Genomic DNA, 8,120 nt, shown 5'->3' on the forward strand with positions numbered 1-8,120 from the left:
TGGGTGACAGGACAGAGCTGTCTGGTGCCATCTTCACTTCACCCCTCCTGACCTCTAACCCTGCACTGTGGGCATGCACATTAACCCCTGCTCCCCATGTCCAGTGCCCGCTCTTTGACCCTCCCCTCTTCACTACTCTGTGTTGAGATCTCAACTCCCAGGGTGGCCTGGTTGAAACCAATGAGTTGACCAGCCACTGATTCTTCTAGAATTTTTTTTTTTTTTGGAACAGAGTTTCGCTCTGCCTCCAGGCCAGAATGCAGTGGCAAGATCTTGGCTCACTGCAACCTCTGCCTCCCAGGTTCAAGCTATTCTCCTGCCTCAGCCTCCGAAGTAGCTGGGACTACAGGCCCGTGCTACCACGCCCAACTAATTTTTGTATTTTTAGTAGAGACGGGGTTTCACAATGTTACCCAGAATGGTCTCATCTCTTGACCTCGTGATCCACTCGCGTTGGCCTCCCAAAGTGCTGGGATTACAGGCATGAGCCACCGCACCCGGCAGATTCTCCTAAAACTTTAAGAAGTATGAAAAGGTTGAGCCAGTTAGTGGGAGAGCGAAGGTGAGAAAATTGGATAGGGGCATGAATTTGACCAGCGGCACCGGGTGGGCCACCTAGAGCCAAAGCTCCAGGACAGCACAAGCTCTCAGAAGGTGGAACTATCTGAGCAGATACGAAGAAGCAAAGAGAACATCTTTGCTCTGCGAAGATCTCCATGATCCTTGCAGCAAAGAAGACAAAACTATGGCAGGGGACCCTGGTGTGAAGTGACCATCCACTCACACCCTGCTCTGCTGCCTGCTCCAGGGCAAGTCACCCTGCTGGGAAGACACCAGCATTGTCAGACTGTGTTCAGAATTTATCCTTCTGGTGGATTCTTGGTCTCACTGACTTCAAGAATGAAGCTGCAGACCCTCACAGTGAGTGTTACAACTCTTAAAGATGATGTGTCCAGAGTTTGTTTCTTCAGATGTTCAGATGTGTCCAGAGTTTCTTCCTTCCGGTAGGTTCGTGGTCTCACTGACTTCAGGAATGAAGCCGCAGATCTTCACAGTGAGTGTTACAGCTCTTAAAGGTGGCGCATACGGAGTTGTTTGTTCCTCCTGGTAGGTTCGTGGTCTTGCTGACTTCAGGAATGAAGCCGCAGACCCTCGTAGTGAGTGTTACAGCTCATAAAGATAGTGTGGACCCAAAGAGTGAGCAGCAACAAGATTTATTGTGAAGAGCAAAAGAATAAAGTTTCCACAGTGTGGAAGGGGACCAGAGCAGGTTGTTGCTGCTGGCTCCAGTGGCCAATTTTTATTCCCTTATTTGGCCCTGTCCACATTCTGCTGATTGGTCCATTTTACAGACTGCTGAGTAGTCCATTTTACAGAGTGCTGATTGGTGCATTTACAATCCTTTAGCTAGACACAGAGTGCTGATTGGTGCATTTACAATCCTCTAGCTAGACAGAAAAGTTCTCCAAGTCCCCACTCGACCCAGGAAGTCCAGCTGGCTTCACCTCTCAAGACCAGCCCCACCCCTTTCTCTCCAGACCTCACCCATGGCCAGGTAGACTCTTGTGAAGAGAGCTGTTGGCGACTGTCCCACCCCCACCTCTGCTCAGTTGCCCAGTAAGATGGCAGGGAGAATAGCCGTAGCCACCTAGCCTGTTTCCAGCTCTCTCCCCCGCCACATCTGCTCAAGTCACCATCTCAACGATGTGATTTTAGACATCTGCAGCCTCTCTACCCACTGTTAAACAAATTTCAACACATTTAGTTTAGTTTAAAAATCAAATTAGGCCAGGCACACTGGCTCACACCTGTAATCCCAACACTTTGGGAGACAGAGGCGGGTGGATCACTTGAGGTCAGGAGTTCAGACCAGCCTGGCCAACATGGTGAAACCCTGTCTCTACTAAAAATACAAAATTAGCCGTGCATGGTGGCGAACGCCTGTAGTCTCAGCTACTTGGGAGGCTGAAGTAGGAGAATAGCTTGAACTTGGGAGGCAGAGGTTGCAGTGAGCTGAGATTGCGCCATTGCACTACAGCCTGGGCAACAAGAGTGAAACTCCATCTCAAAAATAAATAATAAATAAATAAATAAACAAATAAATATAAATTTAAAAGAATGTTTTATAGAGACAGAGTGTCGCTCTGTTGCCTAGGTTGGAGTGCAGTGGTGCAATTTGGTCTCACTACAACCTCTGCCTCCTGGGTTCAAGTGATTCTCCTGCCTCAGCCTCCCAAGGAGCTGGGATTACAGGCACGCACCACCATGCCCGGTTAATTTTTTTATTTTTAGTAGAGACGGGGTTTCACTATGTTGCCCAGGCTGGTCTCAAACTCCTGGCCTCAAGTGATCCGCCCACCTTGACCTCCCAAAGTGCTGGGGTTACAGGCATGAGCCACTGCGCCCAGCTAATTTTGTATTTTTAGTAAAGATGGGGTTTCACCATGTTGGTCAGGCTGGTCTCTGACCTCAGGTGATCCACCCACCCACCTCTGCCTCCCAAAGTGTTGGGATTACAGGCATGAGCCACTGTGCCATCCTCAAATTGGTTTTTATTAGTGGTTCATGAGTTGACCAGCATATCATCTAAGGATTTAGAAAAGGCACTCCAATGAGAGGAGCAGAGGAGGTTGGTTTTGTTGAAAAGGGCTGAAGAAAGAAAAACAGAACAAAAAGAGGGTAGGTCATTTTAAATTACTTTCCTTATAGAGTTAAAACAAAGGAGACTTTCTTGTCAAGCCGGCTCAGGAAAACAGGGACCCTTCTGATTGGTTGCTGTGAATGTCCTGTTTTTTGGAAAACTGGCCCGTTTCAAAGTTCAGTTGGGCGATGTGGTACCTAGCATGAGTGATTCCATTCTGGTTTGCTGTGGTCCACTGGGGCCTAGTGCAGGAGCTTACTCCAAAACAATGGTCTCTATACATTTCACTGAATTCCACCCCACTCAGCAGCCTGCTCGCTTTATGCCTCTAACAATAGCTCCTGTCTTTGGTCCCCCTCAGTCCAATGGGTCTCATACTTACCTCTAAGATTCATCTCCCTAAATTGTGATAAGGCTATTCCATCCTGCTTGATTTTCTTTCTTTTCTTTCTTTTTTTTTTTTTTGGTTCCCTATTGCCTACAGTGTAAATCATGATACATCTATAAAACAGGGAGTCATGAAGACTATTTTAGGCTGGGCTTGGTGGCTCACACCTGTAATCCCAGAGCTTTGGGAGACCAAGGCTGGAGGATCGCTTGAGGCCAGGAGTTTGAGGCCAGCCTGGGCAACACAACAAAATCCTGTCTGTACTAAAAATAAAAATAGCCTAGCGCGGTGGCTCACACCTGTAACCCCAGCACTTTGGGAGGCTGAGGTGGGCGGATCATGAGGTCAGGAGTTTGAGACCAGCCTGACCAACATGGTGAAACCCCGTCTCTACTAAAAATACAAAAATTACCCAGGCATGGTGGCACGCTCCTGTAGTCCCAGCTACTCGGGAGGCTGAGGCAGGAGAATCACTTGAACCTGGAGGCAGAGGTTGCAGTGAACTGAAATCACACCACTGCACTCCAGCCTGGGCGACAAAGCAAGACTCCATCTCAAAAATAAATAAATAAATAAAAATAAAAATTAGCCAGATGTGGTGGTATGTGCCTATAGTCCCAGATGCTCAAGAGGCTGAGGTGGGACGATCCCTTGAGCGCAGGAGTTTGAGGTTGCAGCGAGCCATGATCATGCCACTGCATTGCAGCCTGGGTGACAGAGAAAAAAAAAAAATTTAAGATTTTTAAACAGCTTTTTTTTTTCTGATTCTACAAATAATGTATTCTTGTTTTGTTTTGTTTTATTTGAGACTCTGTCACCCAGACTGGAGTGCAGTAGTGCAATCACAGCTCACTGCAGCCTTAACCTCTCAGACTCAGGTGATATTCCTGTCTCAGCCTCCCAAGTAGCTGGGACTACAGGTGCAAGCCACCATGCCTGGCTATTTTTGAAAAACTTTTTGTAGAGATGGAGTCTCACTATGTTGCCCAGGCTGGTCTTGAACTCCTAAGCTTGACTGATACTCCAGCCTCAGCCTCCCAAAGTGCTAGATTACAAGTGTAAGCCACGGTGCCAGTCCCTGATTCTACAAAGAATGCATTCTTATTCATGGATTGGCACATTTCCTTCCTGCCTTTTTTTTTTTTTTTTTTTTTTTTTTTTTTTTGAGACAGAATTTCACTCGGTAGCTCAAGCTGGAGTGCAATGGTGCAATCTCAGCTCACTGCAACCTCTGCCTCCTGGGCTCAAGTAATTCTTGTGCCTCAGCCTCCTGAGTAGCTGGGACTACAGGTGCATGCCACCACACCCGCCTAATTTTTTGTATTTTAGTAGAGACAGGGTTTCACCATGTTGCCTAGGATGGTCTTGAACTCCTGAGCTCAGGCGATCCGCCCACCTCAGACTCCCAAAGTGCTGGAATTACAGACATAAGCCACCGCACCTGGCCCCTTCCTTCTTTTTTTTTTTAATGGCTTTCTAAATACTTTTTAAGATTTTAGTGCCCCTACAAACACTGTGCCATGTTTCTTTATTTCTGTCTACACACACAGACACACACACACACACACACTTTGTTGTTTTGTTTTAACCTTGTGAGCCTTAATTGCTGACCCATGACTCTCAGTGGGCTATTTAACATTCATTCAATGCAATTTATTTATTTATTATTATTATTTTAGGACAGAATCTCACTCTGTCGCCCAGGCTGGAATGCAGTGGTACAATCTTGGCTCACTGCAACCTCCACCTCCTGGGTTCAAACGATTCTCCTGCCTCAGCCTCCTGAGTAGCTGGGATTACAGAACCCTGCCACCACACCCAGCTAATTTTGTGATTTTAGTAGAGATGGGGTTTCACCATGTTGGCAGGCTGGTCTCGAACTCCTGACCTCAAGTGGTCTGCCCGCCTTGGCCTCCCAAAGTGCTGGGATTACAGGCCTGAGCCACCATGCCCAGCCCATTCAATGCAATTACTTACCCTCTAGGCTATAATCAAATTTCCCCGACTGTCCCAATAGTGTCCCTGCTCCAGTCTAGTTAAGGAGCATGGCATTTTCTTCTCCTGTCCCTAGTCTCCCCTAATCCAGACCTGTGGAGGCTAAAGCAAGTCCATCTTTGATGCCAATCTGCCATGATGACCTCTGATTAACCCCTGTTCTGGGAAGGCCTCTAAGATTTCCAGTTTATCTATTGGTGCCCTGTGTAAGAGGCTTTATTGTAATTCCTGCCCTTAGGTCAAAATAGTCTTGATGTTTTCATACTTCAATTATCCTATATATCCCTTCAGGGCCACCCTTTCCCTATCACATGTAAGCCTTGGTATCGCTGACTCCTGATACACAGACATGGTTCAGCTCATGAGTTCCTATTAAATGTTTCTTTTGGAGAAACTGAATTTGTCAGCCTCTGTCTTTGACCTCTCAGCTTCCTCAGACTTTAGGGGCAGGCTTGCACAGATCTGCTTACCAAGAAACGAGACCATTTCCCCAGGCCTGATGTTCTCTGAGAGTCACAGCCAGTGCTGGAAACTGAGCCTGTGTGTAGATCTGTCTTATTTTTTCATGATCAGATTCAGGTTGAACATTTCTGGCAGGAAATTCTACTTGAAGAAGTCTGTATCTTTTCTCTGAGCATCACATCAGGTACCCAGGATGTCAAATGGTCCCACTGTTGGTGTGGTTGACCTTGGTCATTTTGCTAAGGTGGTGTCTGACTAACGTTATTATAAAGGTTCCTTTCTCCCCATGTAATGAATTAGAGGCCTGTGGGAAGACTGTGTGCTCCATAAAGGCTTTTCAAGAAATGAAAATGTTGGCATCGTGCAACTTCGTATGATGTTTTCAGTTAGCAAATTGTGACTGTCTTCTCATACCATTAAATATTCTTCAAAAACATGATTTCCAACCTGTGGGGGTGTTCTACTTAATTACTGCCTGCTAGGATGTAACTATTTGCTTGCTAACATAAACTCCACGACAGTGCAGATTTTCATCAGTTTTACTTTCTGCCATGTTTCCAGCACTGAGAGTGGTATCTGGCATACAGTAGAAGTTCAACAAAAATTTGTTGAATGAATGAATACAGTTTGTGTGTAATTTTTCAATATCCTAATGTCACAGCAAACATCCTTGTAAATAAATCTTTGAAATATTTACTTTGTGAGAAACACAGATAATGCTTGTAAGGGAAATGTTTATGTTGATAATGTGAAAAAATAAGAATGCAAAATCATACATATGCCATATTCTCCACAACATCAAAATATGCAAAGAGAACCATCTGGGAAAAAACAGAGCAAACAATTGACAGGAATTATCTCTGAACAGTTTTAATGTGTTTTGAACATTTCTCTGTATTTTCCACAATGAGAATATATCGCTTGTATGCAAAGGAGCAGCAGCACCTTTTTCTTTTTAAAGTTAGTTTTGCAAGTCAAGAGTCATAGTTACTGGGGGTACCCAAACTGGTTAAAAACCAAATTCAGGTTTAGGCTACACCAACTGTAGGAGACTGTGGACTTGCAGGAGCCCCTGGATGCTGGGCTAGGCTGATTACATTTAGGATATCAGATTCCCTTTCTGGTGTCACATTTTAAAAGTGATATTGTCTAACTGGTGCCTGTCTAAAGGACAGTGGCCAGCTGGTACAGGATCTGAAAACTGTGTTACCGTTAACACTTACGAACTGGGAGCATTTTTCCTCCAAAAGAAAACTGGGGGATTGAAAAGTTTCTTTTAATATTTGAAGAACTGTCAAATAACGAAGTGATGATTCTTATTTTATGCACTTTTAGAGGAAAAGCTTCAAGAAGGCAGCATTTTTATTCTAGTAAATGAGGAAGACTATTTTTTTTTTTTTTTTTTTTTTTTTTTTTTTTGAGGCAGAGACTCACTTTGTTGTCCAGGCTGAAGTGTTTGTTGTCCAGGCTGAAGTGCAGTGGTACGATCTCGGCTCACTGCAACCTCCACTTCCTGGGTTCAAGCTATTCTCCTGCCTCAGCCTCCCGAGTAGCTGAGACTACAGGTACACACCACCACGCCCAGCTAATTTTTATACTTTTAGTAGAGACAGGGGTTTCACCATATTGGTCAGGCTGGTCTCCAGCTCCTGACCTCAAATGATCCATCCGCCTTGGCCTCCCAAAGTGCTGGGATTACAGGCGTGAGCCACCGCGCCCAGCAACTTTTTTTTTTTGGTCGGGGGGTGGGGACAGAGTCTCGCTCTGTCACCCAGGGTGGAGTGCAGTGGTGCGATCTCAGCTCACTGCAACCTCTGCCTCTCAGTTTCAAGCGATTCTCCTGCCTCAGCCTCCTGAATAGCTGGGAATACAAGTGCATGCCACCATGCCTGGCTAATTTTTGTATTTTTTAGTAGAGGTTTAGTAGAGGGATTTCACCATGTTGGCCAGGCTGGTCTTGAACTCCTGACCTCAGGTGATCCACCCATCTTGGCCTCCCAAAATGCTAGGATTACAGGCGTGAGCCACTGTGCCCAGCCTCAAAGAAGACTTTCTTAACAATTCATCATATAGTAGAAAATGAAAACATTCCCTAGAAATGAGCCTCTTCCAGGGGCGCAGGGCAGGAATTGTTGAAGCAGTTAGGAGGTAAGAGAGATGCCTGCCCTGGGGGCACCTGGGATGCGTGCTGTGGCCACTTCCAGCATCCTCCATGAACCTGTCTGCAGCTCCCCCATACATGCAGCCTCTTCCAAGACAGAGGAATGGTCAGGGTCCCCTGGTGCCTGCCTCCCCCTTCATTCGGGTTTCTTCTTCAGGGCCAGCTCCCCAGAGAATCCATCCCTCATACCTCATCACTCCCTCCCCATTCTCTGGCCCTGCTTTAGTTTTCTTCCTAACACTGTTTTTGATGGACACATGGTTACCTGTTAACTCATTTCCTACTGTTTGTCCCCTCTAACATGCTTACTGTAAGGATGGAGGGGCCTTATTCTCCTGGTCCCTGGGGACAGACCAGTGTTCACAGACCCCAGACCAGGGACGGTTGGACAGCAGGCCTGCCACATTTGTTCAATGAAGGAATGATTCCCAAAAGAAATAGAGCACAGAGTTCAGAGGCGGGCTTCAGGGAAG

The sequence above is a fragment of the Macaca thibetana genome, chromosome 3, assembly GCF_024542745.1.
Source record: "Macaca thibetana thibetana isolate TM-01 chromosome 3, ASM2454274v1, whole genome shotgun sequence".
Taxonomy (NCBI): Eukaryota; Metazoa; Chordata; class Mammalia; order Primates; family Cercopithecidae; genus Macaca; species Macaca thibetana.